This window comes from Crocodylus porosus, unplaced genomic scaffold (genome assembly GCF_001723895.1).
Source record: "Crocodylus porosus isolate Cpor-Errol unplaced genomic scaffold, CroPor_comp1, whole genome shotgun sequence".
NCBI lineage: Eukaryota > Metazoa > Chordata > Crocodylia > Crocodylidae > Crocodylus > Crocodylus porosus.
Window position 1 is genome coordinate 71,076,452 of NW_017728906.1, and position 13,428 is coordinate 71,089,879.

Here is a 13,428-nt window from a genome sequence, read left to right on the forward strand (position 1 = left end):
TCCAGAATATGTCCTCACAGGTCCTGCAGTTTTCATCCTTTTATGGACTTGTCCTTCTATGACTATCAACTTTCTTTTCTAGCTTCCTCACTTTTTTTCTTTTAAACCTCTGTAATTTAATGATAATTATTTCTTAAATACTTCATTCTCTGTTGCAAAGACTTATAGGTGTTTTGTTTTGTTTTGCTGCTTATTTTCAAACATACAATATCAATATGATATTTGTTAACCCCCAAGGATCGCAACCTTGATGTGGTAGAGAGGCTTGTATTCTACCAATGACTTTGAGAGCAATTCCATCTGGAGTTTTGTTCTCCCGGTAGGGTCACCAAGTGAAGAGTGAGGTTTCCAGACTAAGAGTGATCCAAAAATAAAAATAAAAGTCCTCACTGGTGGGGCAGGCAGATGAAGAAATAATACTTCATGAAGACTGCAAAGACAGGTGGAGGTTGTAACAGAACAGAAACCTTTGATTGTCTAGGTTTTCCTTGCCATTGGATTAAGACAGGGGTAAGCAAAATACGGCCTGTGGGCCAGATCCAACCTGCCAGCTGATTGGATCCAGGCCACAGGCACACACTCACCAGTTAACAGTATCTGCTGCTGGTGGTTGCCCCTGCTGCATTCTGTATGGGGCCAAGTCCCACCTGGGGCAGAGTGCGCTGCACTCCCAACCTCCTATGCTGGAAGGCACCATCCCTGCCAGCAAGCACAGCTTCTGGGCAAGGCTGCTGCTGTCACTGCCCAAGGAACTGCTGGGCTCTCCTAGCCTCCACATGCACCCACACTCCCTCACACATCCTACCCACTCATCATGCCCACACACGCATCCAAGTCCCACACACTCCACACCCCAACCACACACCTCAAACCCCCACACACATCCACACATACACCCCAGCCCACACCATACCCACACACACATGCAGCAGTCCCACGCACCCTATACCTCCACCACACCCACACATACACCCACACACCCCTCCTACACACCACACCTGCACCATACCCAAGCATGCACCATACCCTCAACCACATATTGCCTGCCACAATATACAAGCAAATACCACCCCCAAAAGGAGTACTTCCTGAGCAAGGAGACAGACCTCCAGCAGCAAAGGTCAGGTGTTAGGGGACAGGACTTCCAGTCACGAGATGGCGACCAGGGGGTGGGGCACCTGCCAAGAGGTGGGACTAAACTTGTGACCCTTGACGCCTCACCAGAACTCATTTAAGTGGCCCTCCAGTCAAAGTAATTGTCTGACCCAGGATTAAGGTCTCCTTCCCACAAAGTACTGTGCGGTTTTTAATGCACAATGTATGCCCACATTAAAGGAAGACACGGGCTGTAAGACTCCTTCAATAGCAGGTCCTACAGCAATCGGCAAGTGACAGTGGGGCAGGTGCTAATGATTACAAGAAGCCCCTAATAATGGACCTACATGGAGGTGATGCTTGTTTATAATGATCTTTTTGGACTTGGAACAGAGATAGGTATGCAATTTGTTAGCCGCAATCATGATTGAGCAGGGTTATTTAGGATCCTATAATAGGGTGGCCTCCTCATCAGGTCTTCACTGGCTGCCCTGCTCCTGGGGTAATAACCCACTTTGCTCACCTGCCACACCTTGATGGAAAAATATGAGAGTTGCTACTAAGACAGGAAGCTACCCATTCCTCGCCCTGCTGACAATGGCCATAATACCTATTCCAACCTCCCTTCTATGGGTGCCATGCTTCACAGGTGTTACTCTGTGTGTTATTTCTCCAGCCTATAGCCGGAGAAACTGGGCACACAGCTGTAGCTCTTCTCTATACCCCTGAAGGGCCATTCACATGCCATCCCTCTCTCACCAGAGTCCCATTTACTCCACTGGCTCTCGCTCACCCTCTCTCAGGAACACACTCATCCTGCCTGGTCTCACCTGGCTTTGGGCTTAGCTTTCCATGCCTCAGTCAGCCCCGGCACAGTCTATTGGGTGTTTCCTGCTAACCTCACCTAAGCGTTGACTGAGCGATTCTACAACTGGGCTACTCTCACTCAGGGTCTCACTTGTTCCCCCAGGCTTAACTTTACTGCCTGGGTGTGGCTCCAGGTCTCTCTTCCAGCCTGAGCTTTTCATCAGGGCTCCTTAACAAGTCTGGCCTCCCACTGCTCATTAAAACACCATCAGGGATGTGGGGCTGGAGCTATGAGGCACCCTAACCAGCCTTTACCAGGGAGGTAACTGGCATGGCATTTCTTGGGGGCTCCTAGGTCACTCGGAGCCCCACCAGACCACCCTTCCCCAGCACAGTGCAGTTTTACAGATTACCCAGGACAAGGGGTCACCTCCACCCCATAGCCCCCACCCTTACCTCCTGACTATGGCCAGAGCAACCTCTCAGCCTGATGTTACCTCCTTCCTCCTGCAGTAAACTGAAGCTCAGCTTATGTTCCTGGGTCCAAAATGGCTTCCCTCATCAGGCACCTGGCTGCTACCTGTTTTCTGCCCTTAAAGTGGCAGGCACCAAAGGTGCCCTGACACAGATGCACTCTGCTCATCCTGTATGGGGAGGGGAATAGAAAAGGTGCCTTAAACATTGACTCATTTCACCTGACTGGAAAACTGTGGGATCCACAGAATCACTTCTGTCTCGGATCCAAATCAAGTGTGATATATGCCTCTTTTCCTGGAAAGAAAAAGTTGAAAAAGATGGACATAATCACAGCATTGGTTTATGTTACCAATATAGTTACTCAGAAGATGGAATATCCAGTTGTGACCAACAAGTGCTACAGGACCCTCTGTCTTCCACTGGCCAACAGATATCATGCAACAGTCATCAGTGCAGAAGAAGAATTCTAGTGTAAACTCAATCAGGTCCTGTCAACTGTGTCCAAAGAAGACAAGATAATTCTTCTGGACAATTTCAGTGCTAGAGTGGGCAGGGACTCTGAGCTATGCAAAGGAATACTTACAAAAGAAGGGATGGGAAAAATCAATTCAATTCTAGTGAACAATTGTTCATAACATGAACCCATTACTATAAACTCCTTATTCTGCCAAAGCAACAAGTGGAAGACATCATGGATTCACTTCTGCTCAAAACACTGGCACCTGATTGACTATGTCATAGTGTGTGCCTGGGACCATTGTGATGTCCATAACACCAGAGTTGTGACCAGCGCAGATGACTGCTGAACAGATCCTCATTTGATATGTTCTATAATGTCCATTCGTATTGTCCCAAAATGATATAAACAAAAGAAGAAACCAAAGAAGAGGTTCAATATTGAGTGTTTGAAAGACCCTGCTAAAAGCAGTCATCTCCAGCAGTGCCTAAGTGAAAAACTTTCTAACCTCCTGGATGATTTTTCCATCAATGACCACTAGGAAAGCCTCAAGAAAGGCATCCATGAGGCATTCATAGAATCTCCAGGCTTCTTCACAAAGAAACATCAGGATCAATTCAGTGAAACTGAAGCTCTAACTAACAGAAAAAGGACACTCTTCAAAGCTTGGTAAAATGACATAAACTTCAAACAGAAACAAGATATTTATCACCACATTAAAGCTGAGACCCTGAGAAAGATTCAAGAGTGAAAAAGCAAGTAGTATGAGGGCAAAGCAAAGGAGATTCAAAAGTTTACCAGGAGCTACAACATGCATATTTTCTTCAGTACAATCAAAGCCATCTATAGGCCAAGCACAAAAAGAGCCATATTTTTCAGATCCAAGGTCAGAAAACACTTTTAAAGACAGCTCCATCATCAATGTGTGGTGGAGGGAGCACTTTCAAGAGCTCCTGAACCAAGGTTTGGTCTCATCCCCCCATCCCCCAACACACACACACATGCATGTGCACATGTCCCCCATACACCTCACACACATGTACACACCTACCCTGCCACACATCCTCCACACTTACCAGGCCCTTTCATTCCCAAACCCTGCTCTCTGTTCACCCACATCACTCCCAAACACTACTTCCTGCCATTCTCACATAGGGAGTTTTGGTGAGCTTTTGTTCGGGTGGGTGGTGCCCACCTGGCCCATGACAACTCACCAAAACTCCCTATGTGGCCCCCAGGTCAAATAATTGCCCACGCCTGAGCTAGGGCATCATATATCTTTTATCTTGTCCTGATCAACAGGGAAGAACAAGTGGAGGATGTAAAGGTGATGGGTAACTTGGGAAGAAGTGATCACAATATGCTAGAATTCCAGATCCTGAGCCAGGGAAAGCATGAGGTTAGCAAAAGTAGGATGCTAGATTTCAAAAAGGTGATGGAGCTAATAGGAATGGTGTCATCAGAGGATAGATTGAAGGATAAAGGTGCCCAGGAGGGCTGGGTGCTTCTAAGGGGTAAGGTACTCAAAGTCCAACAAGAAACTGTCCTGACACAATGCAAGCACAAAAGGAATGGCAAGAGAGCAATGTGGCTGCACAAAGAGCTGCTAAAATGCCTCAAGTGCACAGGAAAACATGCAGGCAATGGAAGAATGGGCAGATCACCTAGGACAATAGCAAGAACATGCAGGGACAAAATCAGGAAGACAAAGATAAAGAATAAGCTGCACCTGGCAAAGGAGGTTAAGGACAACAAGAATAATTTCTATACATACATTGGCCAGAAAAGAAGGACCACAGAAACTGTGGGTCCTCTGTTACCAAGAGATGGGGAACTCCTATTAAAAGAAATAAAAATGGCAGAGCTACTCAACAGCTACTTTGCCTCAGTATTCACAAAATTTAAGCTGCCAGACACCTAATAGAGATTATCTGGATAAGGAAGGGGGCAAGCTGAAGAAGATAACAAAAGAGATGGTCAGAGAGTTTTTGTTGGGTCTGAATAAATTCAAGTCAGCAGAGCTGGATGAGCTTCATCCCTGAGTCCTGAAGGAACTCTCAGACATCTCAGAGCCCTTAGCAATGATCTTCATGAAGTAATGGGAAATGGGCCAGGTACCAGAGGACTGATAAAGGGCCAATGTAGTGCCACTTTTTAAAAATTGCAAGGAGGAGGACCTGGAGAACTACGGACCAGTTAGTCTCACCTCAAAACCTAGGAAGTTACTGAAGCATATACTAAGGAAAGCCATTTGCATTTAGAGGAGGAAAGTCCGATCACAAGCATCCAGCATAGATTTTTTTAAAAAACAAATTGTCAAACAAACTTGATCTCTTTCTTTGATAAACTAACTACTTGGGTGAATAAAGGGAATGCTGTGGATATCGTGTATCTAGACTTTAGCAAGACTTTTGACAAGATCCTGCATGGACTTCTCATAAACAAATTGGAGAAATGTGGGGTGGATAAAACTGGCTCAATAATAGATAACTGGCTCAAAAAGCATGAGTGATGGATAATTATTAATGAGTCCACTTCAGAATGGCAGGAGGTTTCAAGTGTAGTCCCACAGAGGTCTGCCCTCTGTCCGATGTTGTTTAATGTGTTTATTAATTATTTGGATGCTGGCATAGAAAGCTTCTTGAGCAAGTTTGTGGACAATGCAAAACAGGTAAGGACTGTGAACAAGTTGCAGGATATGAGTGCAATTCAAAAGGATCTTGATAGATTGGAAAGTTGCGCTAGAGCTAAAAGGATGAAGTTCAATGCAGAAAATTCAAGGTGCTACATTTCAGGAGAAATGATAAAAAACACAAATACAAAATGTGGGACACCTGGTTGGGTGGCAGCTCTGTTGAAAAGGACTTGGGAGTCTTGGTAGACCACAGACACGATATGAGTCTGCAGTGTGATGCAGCTGCACAAAAGGCATATGTGATTTTGGGATGCGTCAATAGAAACACTACATGCATTGTAGGTGATAGTCCCTCTTTTGGCCTAAATTGAAGCATTATGTGAAGTTCTGGGCTCCAAATTTTAAAAGGACATGGAGAACTTAGGGTGCAGAGGTGGACAGCAAAGATGATCAAGGTCTTGGAAAGCAAGTCATATGAGGAAAGTCTGAAGGAGCTAGGCATGTTCAGCTTGAGGAAAAGGCACTTAAGAACGGTCTTCAATTGTGCCTTCACAATTCAATATGTGAAGGGCTGCCATAAAGAAGAGGGAAAGCACCTTTTCTCTGTTGCTCCCGAGAAGAAGATACAGACCAGTGGCTTGAAGTTGCAGCAAAGTAAATTCAGATTGGATATCCAGAAAAACATCTTCACTGTGAGAATAGTGAGGCAGTGGAACAAATTGCCTAGGGAAGTTGCGGGGTGGATGTGTTCAAGAAGAGATTGGGCAGTCACTGGTTGGGGATGACCTAGGTGAAGCTATGCTATTTTCTACCATGGGTATTTCCCATGCTTCTGGGCTTTGGTGGTTGCTCCTGCCCCCTCCCCCCTCACATTTTTCTGCTCTATGGGACAGAGTGTTTTTAAGCTTCCCAGATGCATCATGTGTTGGCTACAGCTAAGGCTGGGGACTTCAACTGGGGTGTGGTGATTCTCCTGCTAAGAGTAAAGCCAGAGGTTCCTGGCTAGAGGCTCTTGTCCTTCCACTCAGGGTCAGACTGATCACCATAGTTGGGGCAGGAAGATATTTTACCCCATGGCCAGATTGATATGATCTGTGAGGGGTTTTATCTTGCTCTGTAGTGAGGGGAGTGGCCTTCTACACAAGATTTCTTGAGCATATATTAACAAGCTTTTATAGATGTAGGACATTGGCTGCCATGGTTCCCCTGCTTTATCTGTGTCAGGTTAGGGTGTTAGGTCTATGTTGTGTAGAGTTTAGATGGGGGCAGGCAAAGTCTGGCCCATGGGCTGGATGCAGCCTGTGGTAGACTCTGTTTCCCAGCAGTGCCTGCCCACATCACTGAGGCTGATTTCCGTGGAGACCCCAGGAGGGGCAGGGCTAGAGTTTCCATGGAGACCCACCCAAGCAGTGCTGGCTTGGGTGGGAGCAGCTCTGGGACAGGAGCCAGGATTTTTTGATGGTGTCAGCATGGTCCAGAACTGGGACAAGGCAGCAATCTGCTGCCCACATGCTCCTGCCTGGGGCATGCAGGCAGTGGATTGTGGCTCTGTCCCAGCTCTGGATGAGGCTGTCATGGCTGCAAAATCCTGGCCTCAGCCACGAAGCAGCTTCCCACCCAACCATGTGCCCTGCCAGCACTGCTTGGGCTGGTCTCCATTGAAACTCTGCCCTGCCCCTCCTGGGGTCTCCATGGAAAGAGGCTGCAGCCACAAATCGATCAAGAATAGGTTCAGGCTACATATCAGGAGGCTAGGAGCTGGAACCAACTTCCAGGGGAAGTGGTGCTCGCTCCTATCCTGGGGGTCTCTAAAAGGAGGCTAGATGATCACCTCGCTGGGGTTATTTGACCCCAGCATTCTTTTCTGCCCGTGGCAGGGGATCGGACTAGATGGTCTGCTCAGGTCTCTTCTGACCCTACCAACTATGAAACTATGAAACTATGGGCAGGAGCTGCTGGAAAATGGAGCCCAGGCACTGGTCAGATCCACCATTTTGTCCATTCTTGGTTTAGATTATGGGGGTTTGGGATGGTTTGGATAGAGATGATCCAGCCTCAGGCAGGGGTTGGACTAGATGACCTCTGGAGGTCCCTTCCAGCCCTACTTCTCTATGACTCTATGTGAGTTCCTAGAGAGATTAAATGAAGTCCCAGTTAGGAAGTTTGGAGGGATATTCCATTTTTTTTCCTGTTGGAAAAAATCACATTTCCACTAGAAACTGACTCACTAACACTGATTAGTGTTCAACATTTTGGTATTTATTCTGATCAAATGGACTATTACTTATTATGCCATCCTTAAACCAGCCAATACACTCTGACAGTGGATTATCTATCATTTATCACCAAAACTTTCATTCTCTTTGATTAGAATATGAAAAAGCAATGAACACAATAGATTATTATTATATTTAGATTAGCAAAACCAACTGATAAACCTTAGACAGTAGACTGGCTTTGTGGCATTGTGTAAAGGATCTGAAAATATTTCATTTGCTCTTAAAGCATAGCAAATTTGAATATACATAACAGTTAAACTGCCTAACAAGATTTATGATCAAAGTAAATGTGAAATAATTGCTAGTGGTTGTGCAGCAAAGTGCCTCATACAAATAAAGGCAACAATATCAATAGAAGCTAATTTGGTTCAAAACATAAAGAGATAGACCTCACAGGGGAGGGAAATAAAAAATGTATACATTCATATTATCATTTCATAGTTATTTTTAAATCTCTTCAGTGAAGTGACAGCACTGGCAGAAATGAGGTCTCCTAACATAGCGTGATACTTATTAGTCTGATTTGGGTACCAAGAACTTGGGGCCATAAGGGCTCTCCTGCAATTATTTCAGTGGTCTCAGAATTAGAAAAGAGGAAGGTTTACCTCTACCATTGTGAAATCCCAGCTCCATTTGAGGTCTGCTCCTTCCTCCTCCTCCTCCTCAGAGGGATTTAATTGGTTTTCTTACATTCTGCAAAAGATGTCGGGGGAGAAAGGAAGAAATTCAACAGATGATGGTAGAAAGGCAAAATGATAATATAGGCATGATAAAACATAAATTTCTCAAAGCCTGTGCTGTGGCAATATTACAGACCGAAAGAATAGTCCTATCAGCCACTGAAGCTGCTAACTCCCATCTCAAGGAGCTCTCCAGGGTGGCAAACTGCTTTACTGATCCCGAGTGTCTACAACCTACATCAGAACTAAGGCCGTACCTACATGCAAGATAGAAATGCACTGTATAGACTAACTAAATCAGACTAACATGGTGAACTGCCTCTCTGTGCTCATGTGTATACAAACAGAAAGAGAGTCAAACTGACAATCCACAGAGATACCAAAAACATATGGGTATGGAAACCGCTCCAAATTGTCATGGAGAATTCCACCCTCCTGGTCAGGGTGAAGTGCCCTGGCCAGGTATACAGAGAACCTGGCACTATGGCTGCCAGCACTGTATCTGCTTTGGAGATATATAAAGAAATCAGTGCTCCAGAGCTATGAAACATTTTTCATGAGGTCTAAATGTTCTTAAATATCAGCAGCCAGACCATGAACAATAATCATTAGAGTACACAAACTTGTTGGCACAGTGATACCATCAAAAGTTCAGAGATAAACCTAAAACCATGTCTTAGTGTATTTTATATGAAGTATGTGCATGTGTAGAAATGTGTAGGCACAAGCTTTACAAACATTTGACCTGACAGAAGCAGTAAGGATGAGTAGGAGTATCCAAGAGCTCCTACAATGTATATATGTCTGTTCAAGCAGTTTCTGAATATTGGTTTGAAGTTCGGTCTCTGGCAGATGAAATGAAAGTGCTGTGAAGAAACAAATGGAGGTGTGTCTTACAGGGACATAACAATTGCTGTGGTGCTTCTAATCATTCATTTAAAACAAGCACAGAGTGAAATCTTTGTTTTAAGATATTCCTAAGCTATTAAAAACTCAAAGATCAGTGTTTACACATCTCTGATACTATGTAAATTAAGAAAAATACATAAGAAATGTAGTGCTGTTAATCATCCAGTATTCAACACTGAGCTATGGCATAAGGATCAGAGACTCAGTCAGCACCTCTTTGCAAATTGATTTTCAGCCCCTATAGGAACAAGAATGGCAGCTGTGAGAATAGTCAAGAGAGACCTGGGGCCAGATTTTCATTTCAATTCTCTGGAGAACCTGTAGAATTTTTACAGACGTTTCTGTCTCCTTTCATCATGGTTAACCTACCTATCTGCATGATAAGGGTGTAATTACAAGTCCCCCCAGTACAGATGTCACTATGTGAAACAACACAGAAAAACAAACCAGGCAGTGAAGAAACAAAAGCAACAAGAAGCAAGTAAAAGCAGAGAGATAAGTACAGGATTCAGAAGTGCCTCCAGTATTTTCAGGAGTACTCAGAAGCCAGAGTGGCACTGTAAGAGTTGCTAAAGATTTTTGAGAAAATTGGTCCTTATTCAGTGCCTAAATGAACACTAGACACTTTTGAAAATCTGGCCCTGTACAGCTTATCCTTACACTGCATCCATGCTCTGTATCCCCCTCCCCACCCCCCCACCAACACCTGATATATTCCAAACTCAGATATTCACCACTTAAGCTGTTCAGGGATCATCCCTGTATCTGCTTTCAGGCCAGCCAGAGACTGAGTGCTCAGGAGCATGAGCAGATGGATGAGCAGGAGCAGCCTGGAGTGATCTCTCTGATGTTTTTTCTGGGGTTGGAGAGTACATGCAGATGCTAGTGGGTGGGATATGGATGGGGCATGCTTGACTTGGTTGTCACTGAGACCCACTGTTATTGCAGTGTAGACAAGCCCATATAGTCCCAGCTCCAAAAAAAGCAGATTAAGAGTGACTTCAAATAGTTCCATTGGGACAGTTACAATGTGGATGGATTTCTGGTTGGCCTAACAACAGGGCATGTTTTGTATTTTGTGAACCTGGACATAAAGCTGGTTTGAAATGTTCTGCCAAAAGACAGCTTTGTCAGAACATGCCAATTTGTTGAGTACAAAATATTTAATTCAAGCCATTCCAGATGCAACAAAGCTTCACTGAATCCATGGTAGAGGGTTTCATGGGAACTTCCATATCCCATTACACTGGCCTGGATTCTTAGCAGACCACAATAGGGCTGGAAACTAGATGCTTCCAAGATCTACAGTTTTGGGAGAGTGGAATCCAGCAGACAGGTCTGAGATTGGTGACCCTGTGTTTCAAGGGCTGATGGCTCCAGGGCAAGCAGTGATCTCAGAGAGTATCACTGCTTCGTGTATTCTGTCCTGGAGTCAGGGACCTCATTTCAAACTGGCTACATGGACATTTGGGCACAGTTATAGATGTGCTCCAAGAGGGGGGCTCCAAGAGCTGTTCTAAATAAAGTGCTTGGAATGTCATGTGTATCAGCATCCCCACACTGAAAAATGGTGGCAGGGGTGCTTTAACTAAAGCTCATCAAATGAGCTCTAATTAAAACACCCCCACCATATTTCAGCATGGGGACACTAATACACATGATACCAGAGTCCTACTGGAGCATGCGACACGCTGTAATTGCAGCATGTCAGAGCAGCCTCTCTGTGCATATATAGGTGCTCAGGGATCCTGGATTCATGTTCAGCAATCCTGATATTCTGCATTGTTAATGATGGTAGTGACACTAAGAGAAGAATATTAGTTTCAATAAACAACTGCAAGATGCAAGGAAAACATATTTCCTTTCAGAAATACTGTGTTTCCAGAATAAGATTTGTTTGGAATTTCTGATTTGCAGAAAATTTTAAGTTTTGTTTCCTGTTCAATTTGAACTGAAATCAGACTTCAACCTCCCCTCCCCAACAAATTTTCCAAAAGCACTCCTGCTTTTAACTAACTCTCCCTGGCCTGAGTACTAGCACAAGGGAAATACCAAAATAAACCAAAACTAAATATCAAGGGCAAAAATAACATAAAAAAGCAAACACTGGACTAAAAGTTGTAATGGGGGCTACAGCACAGGCATTGGGGGTGGGAAGAAAAGGGTAACCTTGCACCTTGAAGTAATGTTAGCTTTTCGTTTTGGCTCAAGCAGCACAACGCTTCAAGGCTTCTTCAGAGAAAACATGCCCCATGTCCTTGCTTGATCTCTTTTGTTGCCTTTTTGGGAAATCAAGAAACACTGTAAGAACAGACACATTTTTGAAAAAAAGCATGTGGCATAACTTTGTGTGAATGCAGATTTTCAGAAGAATTCATGGCAGCTCCATGAAAAATGTGTTTTTATCTCATTTGTGTCATTTATGTTCCCCTAAAGTTATTTTTATAAAGCTTTGGATTCTGGTTTCCTGCTTTCAGCACAAAAAGAAAGCAATGGTTTTGACTGACCTCACTGACCTCTGTGAACTAGAAAACTGGAACACTTTCTGACTGACCTTAGAGTCTGCAGTGAAGAAATCTGCAGAAACTCTTCCCAGCATGACCCCTTGAGATTACACTGGGCCATAGGAATGGATGAAGAGGAAAGAATGGATAAAGGAAAGGAAAAATGAGTTGTTACCATTAAATAAACAACATTTCCTTAATGCACATTTACATATACCCAGAACTGCTGGGCTAAGAACAGAAAAATAATAGTTAGTAGTTGTAAATGGCTGTTTATTTTTTCCCCTATGTGGAACTATCTTGGACTCCTCTTATATAAAACAATGCGGTATATCAGGAATATTCCACTGATGTTACTTAAATTACATTGGTAACAGTCAGTGTGAGTCACTGGAGAACTGGACCCTGTGAATGTGTAGTTAAAAAGTAGTGCTTTAATAGTCAAAATCAGTCATAATAGGATGTTATTTTTATTTATTCCTTTCAAATGAAAGATTGTGTTATATTTGCTTCTGTGGTGTTTGCTGCTTATTGAAACATATAATTACAGATTATATAACCTGACATGCCAACAAGTACATTTTCTCAACAAAATATATACTGGTGATATGCATTTTTTTTGTTGGAATTTCAAAGACAAAGGTCAAGTCTACATGAGACATTTACTGAACTGTTGACTAATTAACCACACAGTAAACATCTCAGCATCTACACGTGCACCCCTATTAGGGTGCACAAAATGAATACCCTCTACAGCAGAGTTTTTTCATGTGCAATAGCACACGTGGAGACACTGACTCAAATGGATGGGACACAAGAGTGCTTCAGTATGTGGGCTATCTGTGGGCTAGCCCCACAATGAAGCATTCTCATGCCTCAGCCAGCCCCTCTGCCGCACACCAGGCTTGGCTGGAGCAGCCCTGGGCTGGCGGGCTGACTCCAGAGCCCTTTGCCACCTAGAGCCCTTTAGCAGTGTGGTAGCTGCTAAAAATAACTGTGTGCCACCAGGACATGCAGTAATGGCTGTTACTGTGCCATCATTTAGTACTTCCTAAAGCAAGTACTAAATAATAGTGCAGTAATAATTACACTATTGGGGCATATGTAGACATGCCCAATAGCATTAGGATACTAGCAGTATGGAAAAACTCAATCATGGAAGATATTTTTTTTCTATAAAGTCTTAACAATCATAACAGATATTGAAAAAATATCTTTCTTTTTTTCAAACCCGACAGTATATAATTTTACCACTGGTCAGCAGCTCAGTCCAAAATACAATAACTGTAATGGTATTTTGGATTGCACTGAGCCGTAGCAAAGTTCTAAATAGAGCACATGACGTTTTTGAAACTAACGTCTGGCACGATACTCTATCATCAGTTGTCTTCTCCATTGTATCCAGAGAACTCTGATGACATTATTACCAGGGATCCTGGTTTTCTCTGATTAAAAAAATCCCCAATTTTCAAATTTAAAAAAGTAACCCAAAATCCACATTTTCTGTGAAGAGAATTAAGGGCCACTATATATATAATACTACATAGTATTATACAGTAATATTATATATCTATATATAGATCTA